Source organism: Protopterus annectens, chromosome 14.part0 (assembly GCF_019279795.1).
Source record: "Protopterus annectens isolate FY-2018-M chromosome 14.part0, PAN1.0, whole genome shotgun sequence".
NCBI classification, from domain to species: Eukaryota; Metazoa; Chordata; order Ceratodontiformes; family Protopteridae; genus Protopterus; species Protopterus annectens.
This window is the reverse complement of record NC_056748.1, coordinates 1,134,546,500-1,134,560,172: the sequence shown is the minus strand read 5'-3', so window position 1 is coordinate 1,134,560,172 and position 13,673 is coordinate 1,134,546,500. Positions and strand designations below refer to the sequence as shown.

Genomic DNA, 13,673 nt, shown 5'->3' with positions numbered 1-13,673 from the left:
AAATTGGAAATATCTGTTTCTTGATTTGAACTTCCACAACACTCTGTGGTCCCTACAAACTCAAATAAATAAATGCATTCTTTAATATATAGGTTCACCAAGACAGCTTGCAGAAAGAGCAGCAATATTAACCGAAGGGTTAAGCTCACAGACTCATATCATCAATTTCAGCCATTAGCACAGCCCACATATCCACCCCATAGACACTGCAAAGTTGCACAGAATCCCAGAGAAAACAGCCCCAGACCAGCTATCAGCTTAAATCACAACAAAAATTAGCAAGACTGCAAAGCTGCATCACAACTGTTTTTGCTGTGTTTCAGTGCAATAGTCACAGATTTTCACATTAACATCCCTGTGATAATCCTCTTCTACACGGAGTGCCTGTGCTTATTGTGCAACTATAACTGTCCCAATCAGTGATAATCTTCTACAAGGAGAGCCTGTGCCTATTGTGTAAATGTGACTGTCCCAATCAGTGATAATCCTCTTCTACATGGGGTGCCTGTGCTTATTGTGTAATTGTGACTGTCCCAGTCGGTGCTAATCCTCTTCTACATGGACTGCCTGTGCTTATTGTGTAAATGCGACTGTCCCAGTCAGTGCTAATCCTCTTCTACATGGAGTGCCTGTGCTTATTGTGTAAATGCGACTGTCCCAATATGTGCAGACATTTAGTTTCTTTATCCTCACTATGGCCTCAGCAACGTTTCTGGCCTTTGGAGAGTAATATGGTCTATCTGCCCTACCCTTGCTATGCCTCTAGGCTTAAGTTATACATCCAAATATTTTCACTAATCCCTTAGCAACTTCGCTGTCTGATGGTGCCGCCTTCTACGCTAGAAATACAAGCTATGGGTATGCTTTTCCTCCTGTTACTAGTCTTTTACGGAAAGGGAAGCAGAAAAAAATAGTTACACAGACCCATATGTTTAATTTCACATTGTGGAAAAATAATGGAGAAGGTAATATTAGAGAAGATATTGTCAGAATTGGAAAGAGTGGGATTTACAATCATATATCAACATGCTTATGTTAAAAATAGATTTATTACCACCTGTAGCATGACATTCTATAACAATATAACAGCTATAAATGAATAATGGTGCTGTGATGCAGTTTATAGAGAGTTAACTTCAGCATTTGAGAGGGTCATACACAAAACACAGATTAATAAATTAGAACTACAGTAGATATCCATGTACTTTTGATAAGATAGATGGCGGCATGGATTACAAATAGGACATAAAACTATCATACAGCAACTGAACTGGTGAAATGCAGGGTTACAGTCAGGGTATCCCAGAAGTCTCTGTCCGGGGCCAATACTTGTTTAGACTGTATCTTTCAGATCTATATTTTTCTTCAGCCTGCACGCAGATGACTTGAAAATGCTTTACATGTGTTACAGATGGAGGATATTTGCAAACAAACTTGACTGAATTGAGCATTTGGGCACAGCAGCATAATACGCGGATATGCAAAAAATAAGCATAGAGACTTCAAAAACTAATTTGAAGGACAATATTTAAATATTTAATACAGCAACACAGTGACTGAAGCTGCAGATTCATTCAAGGCCTAGGTATATGGGTAGATCCAGCTTTGAGCTTTTCTAATCATATCACCCAGTTGGTTAAAGATAGTTATGAACTATAGGTTGTATAAAAAGATGTATATAAAGTCTAGAAGTTAGAAATGATGAAGTCATTGTTCGTTATATTAGACAAAAACTTGAAAATGGTATAAACAATATGGAAACCATGCAAGAAAACAAGCATAAGTAAAGTGGGAAGAGTACAGCGGAAATATGCCAAGGGCATGCATGGATGCGAAAATTTAAGCTATTATGAAGGACTAAAGTACCTGAACTTGTACAGCATCTCTTACAGATATCTAAGAGGAGATCTTATTCAGGTACACATGGCACTTAGAGACAACCACTTCTAGGAATGTTTAGGGATATCAAAAGTAGTAGAGAATCATCAGACAACCTTTGCAGAAGATTCTGTAGGAATGAGGTGTGCACTAATTAGTTCTCTGAGAGAGCAGCTGATTCATGGAGTAGACTACCAAATTACATTAAAACAAGCACGATCTTAGGTATATTTAACAGCAGTCTACATACTATTACGAAAACAACTGTTTTGGTATATTGACAGACTAGAAGGGCATTGCTTGTGCTTGAAATATTTGTGTGCGTGTGTGTGTGTGTGTGTGTGTGTGTGTGTGTGTGTGTGTAAAGGAATTAATTCAATACCAGGACATTAAAACATAAACAAGACCTTATTCATTATTATATCTGAATAAAAGCACTGCTCAGTTCTTCCCAAGGACTTAACTTACAATAAATCAACGTTTTTTGTTATACTTTTCTTTCCAAGGGAGTATTGTCCTGAGTTGATCCCCTTCACCCTCTGATCCAGTTCCTTTGTCCATTTTGTGTAAGGCAACCAGACCCTCCACATAATTCTAACTGATTAGCGTGCTGACAGACTGCATTCTTCAGCTGCCATCATATTAACTCATAGATCACCACCTTCGGCTTCTAGCACGAGAGAGGTAAACTAAAGCGTTTCCAGTGTTGTCAATTATTGGTAAACTCTTGTTCTACTTGTGCTATTTTCCACCTAATTTCAAGCTCATCTGCCTATGCAGTCAGAAACCCTTCCTAAACGGTACTTCCAATAAAACAACTGCTACTTCCTATTTCCATCCTCTGACGTACAAGCACAGAGTTGAATCAGCATCCATAAAATAGGCACCATCCTTCTTCAGGTTTTCCACAGAAAACTAAAAAACAGTAGCCTGGGGGTACAGTTTTCTTATCTACAAACACAGTACCCCTTACTGGCAGATTGTCAGTCTTATACAAATTTGAATGGATCAAAGTTCTAAAGTATGCAAGAGGGGTAAAGTGCTTGTTCCAGTCTGGAAAGCCTTTTATTTCATTAGAGTCAATACATACAATGTCAGGTTACTGTACACTGAGATCCAAAGACCAATATGAAGACAGTTCAGTTACAGCATTCAAGGTCAGGGTACTGTACACTGAGATCCAAAGACCAATACGAAGACAGTTCAATTACAGCATTCAAGGTCAGGTTACTGTACACTGAGATCCAAAGACCAATATGAACCACAGTTCAATTACAGTATTCAAGGTCAGGTTACTGTACACTGAGATCCAAAGACCAATATGAAGCACAGTTCAATTACACCATTCTCCAGGACATCTCGAGCATCACCCAAGGTGAAAAAAACTTTGTGATCAACAGCCATACTGGCAATCGCTCCTGAAATCTGCTCCTGTGTAGACACTAGCCAGTGAGACCACAACAGATAAATACAGACTATGAACACTGATATGATGCTCATCCTTGCTTTTTGTACAGAGCAGTGCTATCTGTAAGGAGACAACTGGCAGATTGATGAGATCATCTTCTCCGGACATTTGTACAGCAAACTCTGCACTGGGATTTACATTAAGAAGGGACAGGAAACCTGTTGACAAAACAAAAGTCCCATGGAAAGTATGAATAGAAAGTTTTTCAGCACACTAAATTCTCATAACTTCCTCAAAGCCAATCTTTTTAGTTGGGTATTGTTTCCGATCCTTTTGAAATTTAAGCACTTATGTGGGATTATACTTATGGTAACAAGGATAAAAAATGCAGCATGAGGAATACCTACAAATATAAACTAAAGAAGTCAGCTCAGGGAGCTGTTCACTAATAGCAGAGAGATAAATTGCTATATGTTGTCCAGAGCAGTTCTAGACCAGTTTCGGTTAAACATCAGTTGTTGGGAGTGAGATGCATTTCCTTTGCAGAAGCCTTGTGGTTAGGGGCTGCTCTGCTCGCTATTTCAACACAGCTCCTACCAATGGGAACTGTGGCTGAAACACAAATGACTTCAAGTAAGGCAAGTGACATTAATTAAATGTGTCCTGCAAAGCAGCACCCAAGGCACAATGCGTTTCTGTCATCAAAAACATGCAGGTCAGGGCTCTTATCAAGTCCTGTACTCTTGGCTTTCTCAGGGCTCTTATCAAGTCCTGTACTCTTGGCTTTCTCAGGGCTCTTATCAAGTCCTGTACTCTTGGCTTTCTCAGGGCTCTTATCAAGTCCTGTACTCTTGGCTTTCTCAGGGCTCTTATCAAGTCCTGTACTCTTGGCTTTCTCAGGGCTCTTATCAAGTCCTGTACTCTTGGCTTTTTCAGGGCTCTTATCAAGTCCTGTACTCTTGGCTTTCATTTAAGACTACTAAAACTTTCTGGCATTGTATGAAATCTTCAACATCTGAGGCTAAAACAACTACTCCTGTAGACTAGAAACAAATTGTGCTGCCAAACATATATCAGAGTTGTCTTCCTTAGTTCATCTCAACCTATGGGTTTTTATTGAATCGAATTGGATCAGAGGCTGGCAATTCTGAAATTTTGCCTCCTCTGATCAAGTTTCCCCTCCCGTATCTGGCCTACACTTAATATGACGGCCAAGAAAAATGAGGCTAAGACCAGAAGCGTTCATAAAAAGAAGTTATATACTCACCATAATGTTCCAACTGTAGTGTCGATTTTTTTTCATCTCTCCTCTCAGATGGGATACAGATCTGATCACTCGATCCAACTCAGCCGATACTAAGCTCACAGCAACCAAATAAGCTCTTGGACACTCCCCTTACCCACAATGCATCTCTCCCTATTCCCTCAAATCTTGTTTGCCATAATACACACTGGCAAGAAGCCCAGAGATAAAATCAAAAGAATTAAAGATGGTTGAAGAGGCCAGTTCTGCAGAGACCAGGATAAAAAAGCATGTCCTATCTATAAAATCTTCTCATTCAACCAGGGCCAGTGGCTGGAGGGACGGAATGTGAGGAGAGAAGAAGAAAATAGACACTACAGATGGAATGTTATGGTGAGTACATAACTCCTTTATCTGACATTCTCAATTTTGTCATCTCCTCTTCACAGATGGGACAAAGTCCCCAGCTTCTGATGGTTAGACCAAGTAGCCACTGTGCAAATGTCATCCAAGAAAACATTAATTTGAAAAATAGCAGATGAGGCCATGACCCTAGTGGAGTGAACTCTAACGAGCTTGGGAAGATTAATACCCTTAGAGGTGTACACAAAGGAAAGCAATCGGACAGCCATCTTGATAAGGTAACCTCTGAGACCAATGAACTTTTCTTGGGGCCTGCAAAGGCAATCAAACAACTGGTTTGTCTACTGAACCTTTTTGGTTCTATGCAAGTAGAATCGCAACTGCTTGTGTACATCTAAGTGTGGAATATATTCACCCTTATTGCTAAAGTTAGGAAAGAAGAAAGGCAAATGGATGGTTCGGTTGATATTGGTTGATGAAAACTTTGGGGAGAAAGGAGGGCTTGCTATGCACTGAGACTCTTTTACTGAGTAACCAAATACGAAGAATGTGAGCAGAAGGCTTGAATCTCTGAAATTCTCCTTGCAGACATGATTACCACTGGAAAAATAGCTTTCCAGGAGAGAAACTTATCTCCTCTACATTTTAGTTGAGACCACTTGTGAGGCATGAGAATAGATCTGCTCAACCTGTCTGCAATCACGTTGGACTTCCCAGAATGTGCATATACTGATCATGTGTAAATAACTAAATGGGTCTGTAATTTTTCTTTGTGGAGCTTTTCTCCCCGGGCCTCTGCTGAAAAAGAGCCTTTTCGGCTCAGACACCCCCAGTTAACAAATGTAAAATAAATAAATAAATCAATAGATCACAGGTGGCTGCAAGTTCAAAGGGTGGTTGCACAATCGAACATAGCACTAAATTGAGATCCCATGGGGAAAAGGATCTCTGTGAGGTTGCTTTAACAACAAGGCCCCTTTTAAGAATGCAAAGTTTGTGGAAAATTAATGACAAGTTATCCTCTCCAACATGGAAAAACAAAATCGCTGCTACCTGAACATTAATTGTAGAGGCAGACGCTCCATCATTAAAAAGCTGAGTCAGGAATTCTAAGACAAAGTGAACAGGAGCTGTGATGCTGTAATATGATCTACATTATGCTGTTATACCCATATTACAAACTACTTCATTTACTTCTGTACAGTTTCTGGGTAGATAATGTATGAGAAGACAACAAAATATGTTTGACTGGAGAGGATAGCGTGGGCCGTCTAGCAATTAACAGAACTGGAAAAACAAAGCAGTCAGCTTGAGATTGTGGAGATTTAGATGAACCAATGTCAGGTGTGACAGTAGCTCTATAAAGCTTTTCAGAATCCAGGGCTTCTTCTTAAGGTAAGGCCAGAGAAAGGGAAACCAAATTTGGCAAGGTCAGAACGGGGCAATGAGGATTACTGTTCTCTTCAACCTGCTCGCTTTCTCAATTAACTATGAGATCAATGGAAAGGGGAGAAAGGCATAAAGTAGACAGGGGGGGTCAATCATGAGTGAGAGCCTCCCTCGAGGACTCCTCCTGTGGGGGGGAACAGGGCAAAATAGTTGCTGCATTTGTTGTTTAGGGGGGAAAAAACAAAGCGGTCGCAGCAAAGCTGGCCGATCTACGGAAAATGTCCTCCTCTACCTTTTAGTTGAGAGACCACTTGTGAGGCATGAGAATAGATCTGCTCAACCTGTCTGCAATCACGTTGGACTTCCCCAAAATGTGCTTTGCTATGAGAAAGCAGTTGGAGATCGCCCATTGCCAAACTCAGAGCGCTTCTGGACAGAGGGTAAGATCTGGTTCTCCCTTGCTTGTTCATGTAGCAGACAAATGACATGTTGTCTGAGTGAACTGCAACTGTCCCTAGAGGAAGAGCAGCTTGGAATGCTTGCAATGCAAACAGCACAGCTGTCATCTCCAGGTCATTGTTGTGCAGGTTTGCCTCATCTGCAAACCAGGTTCCTTGGACCATTCTCCCCAGATAATGCCCCGCCAAGCCTATCTAGGAGGCATCTGTGGTTACTGTGGCCTGCGGTTGTGGGGGAACAAAAGATCAGCCTTGCAACAATTGGCCCGACTTCATCCACCATAAGAGGAATTGCCTGCATGTGCTAGTAATCAAAATCTGGTGGTACATGGAATGATTAAGAATTGACCATTGGACAGTTAGAAGCCACTGTAGAATCTTCATGCTTCCATTCTGATCTTCAGTGTAGGGTCTCTGGATAGCAGAAAATGAATGCCCATGGCAGAGTCTTAACTTCCTTCTCACACCTGGAAAGGGCTTCTAACTTTTGGTCCAAAAAGAGAGGAACCATCAAATGGAGCTTTGACAAAGGAAGACTTAAAGGGTTCTGCAAAGTCACATAGGCACATCCAGCCATGCATCCTCATAAGCGATGCAGGAACCCACCTCCCAACTTGTCCCTTCAGCTGTGTGTGCGCAATAAGTCGAATGGAAGAGATAACTACAGAGTGCTGAGGGTCGCTAGCTGGGAAGATACCTTTTGACGAACCCCCCTCAGCTACTGTGTCTTCCAGGGTATCTGACATCTCCTTAATCAGATCCCTTTGTAACCTTGTAAAATGGGAGAGTGTTCAGCGATTGCATGGTGTTGTTTGCCCAGTCAGGATGTAACAGACTTAACATTCGTTGAGTTCTGTTCAAGCAGCTTTATTATGAACAAACATCAGGAATGAGGCAACAACTTTAACTAAGATAAACATGTAGACAAACTGACGCTCTCCCATACGTGTTCACTCTATGGCTGCACTCTCAAAATGGGACTGAAGCTAGCATGTGCCTGCTATTCATATGCATGTGCTGACCTTGGAAATGCTTCTTAAAGGTACAACACACTAACATAATTCTACATACTCCCTCTGAGAAATGAATTGTACTTCATTGATGACACTGCTCGACATGCAATAAATATAAGAAAGTTCTTAGACATGCAAATGTACAGAACTAGATACATATAGACAACTATGTCCAGGCTGCTGTGTATTTCACACTAGATCTAGGGATGAGGCCAAATCATGTGACATAAAAGTTAGACTTGGGTCTAGTAATGGAGACCGTGTCTGCTGAATATTCAACCTTGGGCACATCAGGAACATCCATCAGAAGTACTAATGGAAGTTAAGACACGTTCTGGAAAAGGAACATTGTCTGGATTGCTCTGAGATCTAGAGTCTATATCACAGGAACAATGCTGCCTTACCGGTACTGATATAGGAAGAAGTAGTCTGCGATTTCTCCTGTACTCCACACCCTCAGATCCACAAAATAAGATCTCTGCTTGGTACATAAACCTGTTACTTGACCAATCCGGTCGAAACCTTTCACTGCATGTATCCTCACTTGCGCTCCTTTTTTCAATGGACAAAGAAATCTGCTCATTTTTTCATAACTTGACTTCTGAAAAGGTTTTCTGAGAAGCCGATCTTTGATTGCTTTGTTTTTACCTTTAGGCCTCAACAAACTAGAATTGTTGGGCAAGGTCGTTCTGGTTTAATAAAAGTCTTTGAGCAGGCGAGACAAGTATATTGTCACGGGGTATGTTTCTGAGACTGAGTAAATTCAAAAAGACGTTAGTATTGTGATGCTTTTGACTTCTCTAGCAATTGCTTTGCAATCTGTACTGCACGTTCAGCTAGACCATTTGAGTGTGGACATTCATGATTATTGTTGGCATGTATAAAGTCCCATTCTCTTGCAAATTTCTGAAACAATTGACTGGTAAAAAGTGTATACCATTGTCAGAGATAAGCTTATAGGGACTACCGTAGACTGAGAAATGTGTTTCAGCTTGGTAGTAACAGTAGTGAATGTTAGGTTAGGCAACAAATCGATCTCAAACCAGTTTAAATAAGAGTCAACCAACACTAAGTAATGCTGATTGTTCCACTCGAATATGTCGCTGGCTACGGTTGACCAAGGTAGTTCAGGAACTTGACTTAGCTGAAGTGGTTCTTTTTACAGATGCGGTTTAGTACTATTACATTGTCTTTTACTAGTAAAGGCCAAACTACTAGTCCTCTTGCCCTACTTTTGGTAGATTTGGAACCTGAGTGGCCACGATGCAAAATCTGAATATATTCATGCTGTAAGGAAGTGGGAAAAACAACTTTAGGAACTTTGAAAATAATGTCATCCTTCATCAACATCTCATCTTTGTAAGGAAAATAAGGCTGTACTTCAGGCGGTACACTGGAATACTTTGACGGCCATCCTACCTGGATGCAGAAGATTGCAAGTTGGGAGCGATTATTAACTGCCCAAGTGATGTTGGCATCCTACAGAACGGCCTCACAGACCAATGACTGGTGTCAGAACCATTGCCTTAAGGTCAATGCCAAAAAATGTGTGTAGTCATCCCCTTTGGGGAAAAACCCAGTTCCCGAGACAACAACCTCTCTTTTGATCACCACATTGCCACTGTAGTCAGAAAATCCTTCTGTGTGGCACATCTCATTACTAAGGGTTTTGCATCCAGGAAGAAAGAGGACATTGTCTCCCTCTACTCTTCCTTCATTAGGCTAGTCAGAGTACAATGACCCATTTGGCATGTACCTCACTAGACACTTACAACTAGAGAGGCCACAAAACTACCGAAAAGAAGATCCTAGGCCTTAAACACTTGTTCTATATGGACAGACAAACTCCAACTATTCTCGGTCTCATATCGCCTACTTCGAGGCGATCCCTGCTTGACTTACAAAGCCATGTCTGACCCAGCTCGGTTAGAAAGGCTACATCTAAAGAAATCCCAATCCCTCCGCAACACACGCTCCAGAGACCTCAACTTCACCACCACAATTAACAGAACATGCGGGAAGGACAGGTTCATAACCCAGAGACTGCCCATGCTATGGAGTAGACTTCCCATACATGTCAAGCAGAGCACCTCGCGGACCCTCTTCAAGAGAAATCTTAAGTGGATGGGAAACAGAAAATTCACCCTGGGGAAAACTCCAGTGGTTCTATAAGACAGAGGCACTGGGAACTAAGGTCGGGTGGCACCATGCCAGGGTAATCCTATGGCTAGGCTTGTAAAGGCCTCGGGTCCATTAGCCTAGTACACACCTATGATCTCTCAGCTGATCAAGTCTCATGGTCGAAAAATTATGCACTTCTATGACATCAAAGTCAAAATTCTCTACATCCAACTGTTCTGTTGTATTTCTGGGCGATCTGGATAAAGTATCAGCCAGATAAAAAAGTTTGCCTTTCAAATAAACAATTTTGAAGTTATATTCTGTAATTTGAGCATCAGTCTTTGTAATCCTGCTGGAGCGGAATGCACAGGCTTCTTTAAGATAGTAACCAGAGGCTGATCAGTTTCAATCTGATTATCTCGACCATAAATATAATCATGAAACTTTGAACATGCAATCAATTGCCAAAAGTTCTTTCTTAATCTGAGCATATTGCATTTCAATTTGGCTAAGAGTTCTTGATGCATGGGCTACTGGTCTGCCCTCATAAAATAACTGCGCAAAGACAAAACTTTTAAGCGTCACAGGAGAGAGTAAATGGACTATCGAGAGCATAGTATTTCAGTGCAAGTGCAGTGGCAATTTTCTGCTTAATATCACCAAAAGCTCTCTAGTGATGTCCTAGACAATACCATACAACATTTTTTCTTGTTAGCTCTCTTAAAGGCACTGTCAAATTCACTGAAATCTGGTAAGAACATTCTCAAATAGTTAATCATACCAAGAAAATGCTGTAGAGCTTGAACATTATCTGGTGCTGGCATGTCACGAACAGTTGTTTGCTTAGACGAGTCTAGTCGTAAACCTGCACTGGTAAACAAATAACGTTCATATGTGACTTCAGGTAATTTGAATTTGCACTTCAGAGGAATGAGCTTAAGTACACTTCATGTGCTCTGTCGAAAACTTTGAGGTTCGTCAAGCTCTGCTTCACCATTGCCTCTGACCAACAAATCACCTATTATGGCACAGGGATTCATAGGTTCATACTAGGCTATCTGCCCAAGGGCATTTATAAGCCTAGCCCATAGTTATGTGCCTTTCGCCACCCCTTTAGTTTGAATAAAACTATGCCTATTATTTTGCTGTGCCTCTGTCAAGCAGTGACACTGAAGTAATCCCTGGGGTATATCTGCGATCTCCCATCCATTGGTCAAGATTCCTCTTGAACAAGGCCAGCGAGGTGCTCTGCCTCACATGTACCGGGATTTTGTTCCACAGCATAGGGAGTCTCTGGGTGATGAATCTGTCCCTCCAGCACGTTCTATTAATAACCGTGTCAAGGTTTTAGTCTCCCGCCCTTGTGGTTCTGAGGGATCTAGATTTTTTGAGGTGAAGCATATTAATCCAATCTGGGTTTGACATGGCCTTATATGTCAGGCACAGGTCACCTCTGAGCAAGCGGTATGAGACTGAATAGAGCTGGAGTTCTTTCAGTCGGGCAGCATAAGACATGTTTTTGAGACCCTTTATCCTTTTGGTGAGGAACTTTTGGGGCCTTTCCAGCTGCTGCAGGTGTCGGGTCAGATACATTCCGAATGGGGCATTGTACTCAATCATAGGTCTAATGAGTGATGAGTACAGGGGGACGATGACCTCCCTTGATCTAGATGTGAATCCCTTCATGATCAGGTGGGCAATGTAGAAGGTTTTCCTAACTACTTTAGCAACATGAGTGTCAAGCGAAGGCTACTGTCAACCTGGGTCCCCAGATCCCTGATGACTTCTTCTGTGCTCAGTGGATTGCCACCTATATGGTAGCTAGGGGTAACCTTGTTTTTCCCGAAGGGTATGACTATGCATTTCTTGGCGTTTACCTTTAGGCCATGGCTCTGGCACCAGTTATCCGTTTCTGTGAGGCCCTTCTGAAGGATATCTGTGTCAGATGTGTTTTTGACTATGGCGCCCAGTTTACAGTCATCTGCAAACTTTGTCAGCCATAACCCTCCTGTGTTTGCTTGTACTTCAGAAAAGTAGATGCCGAACAAGAGTGGACCCAGGACTGAGCCTTGTGGGACACCACTTGTGACAGGCTTTGAGTCTGACATGGCTCCAGCAACTCTGACCCTGTGGGTTCTGTCACTTAGCCAGTTTGCAACCCATCTTGTGATGTATGGGTTTACATTCAAGCTGATGAGTTTTTCGATGATACCTGTGTGGGGTATTGTGTCGAAGGCCTTTGCCAGGTCGAGGTAGGCTGAATGGACTGCCTTTCCCTCATCAATGGCCTTGGTGACTCTCGAAAAAGTCAACCAAGTTTAAAAGGCATGATCTGCCTTTGACAAAGCCAAACTGGGTTGGATCCAAAGTCTGCAAGTTCCCTATGTCTTTATTTATGAGTTCCATTATGATCCTCTCCATGGCTTTGCAGATAAGGCTTGTCAAGCTAATGGGACGGTAATTTCCAGGGTCGGTGGAGGCACCGCCCTTGTGAAGTGGGACCACAGTCGCTGTGCGCCACTCCTTGGGTACATATACTGCGGTGAGGCTAAGATTAAACAGCTGTCCTAACTGTGGGTTGAATTCCTCATTGAGTTCGTGGAGCACACAGCCGGGGACACCATCCGGTCCCATGGATGCTGTGTTTTTTGCCTTGGAGAGAGCAGTTCTCACGTGGGCATTGGAGATGTTTGGGGGGCTACAATCCTCTGGTATAGATATCTCTCCTTTTGGGAGGGAGGGGGGGGAGAAGTTTGCACTGAACCTGTCAGCCAGTATGTTGGCAATGTGTGTAGGTTCAGTAATCTTCACATCATTTTGAACTAATTCTGAGCATATCTGGGAGTTTCCTCCTAGGTTTCTAACACAGATTGTCTTTTGAGTCCTTGGCGATTTTTCTCTCAAAATTTGCCTTGGATGATTTTATGAGAGCTCTTAGTTTTTTACTTATAATGATCAAAGGTGTCTTACCTTTCAAGGATTTTGCTCTATCTTGTTGTAGCTTCCTCCTTTTGTTGTAGAGCTTGTTTATGGCTGGGGTCCACCAGACTGGACGCTTGCCTTTGGTACAAAGAGTCTTAGTTTTGTTTGGGATTGCCTGATCCATGCAGTCCTGTAGGTGCTGGTAGAAGGCATTTGTAAGTGATTTAGCGGTTTGAGTAATGTTTACCACTGGCTCAGGGGCCTTAAAGGAGACCACACTAGTTTTTAGAAGTGTGAAGTCGGCTTTTGAGAAGTTTTTCACTGCGGCCTTTTTATTTCAGGTGGGGCGGGATGAGGACCTCCAGCGAGATTAGTTTATGATCTGATCTCACCAGTGAGGGGTATACTTCGGTGTTGAACATTGTGATCCCATGTTCGTGATGATGAGATCAAGTATGTTTTCTCCTCTTGTGGGGATGGTGACTAGTTGTTCCATGGCATTTGAGTTTATGAACTCCAGGAACCTTTGGGCTAGAGTGTTTGGGCTTGAGTAGTGTTCCCAGTCTATATTAGGGTAGTTGAAGTCACCTAGTATGATGGTGTTTGGAGATACATTTGTCCCCTCCAATGTTTTCAGGAAGGCCATGTGAGGTTCCTGAGTTTGAGAGGGTGGCCTGTAACATGCTACAAATTGCAGAGCAGTCTTGCCTATGGTTAAGTGCACCTGGATGGTCTCCGATGCATCGTGCATTGCCACCAACCTTGAGGTGTGGGTGTCCTTTATGAATATGGACACCCCCCCTCCTTTCTTGGTGTTGTCCGGATTTTGGGGCCGGAACGCATGATATCAGGTGAAACCTGACAGTGCTGGGGTGCTC

At 42.3% G+C, this 13,673-nt stretch overlaps 1 protein-coding gene across 5 annotated transcripts in view; it reads right to left on the bottom strand.

Annotated features, from left to right (window-relative positions):
* The window catches only part of KIF20B (kinesin family member 20B), a 1,912,547-nt gene that overhangs the window by 1,404,314 nt on the left and 494,560 nt on the right, over window positions 1-13,673 (bottom strand). The window lies entirely within an intron of this gene.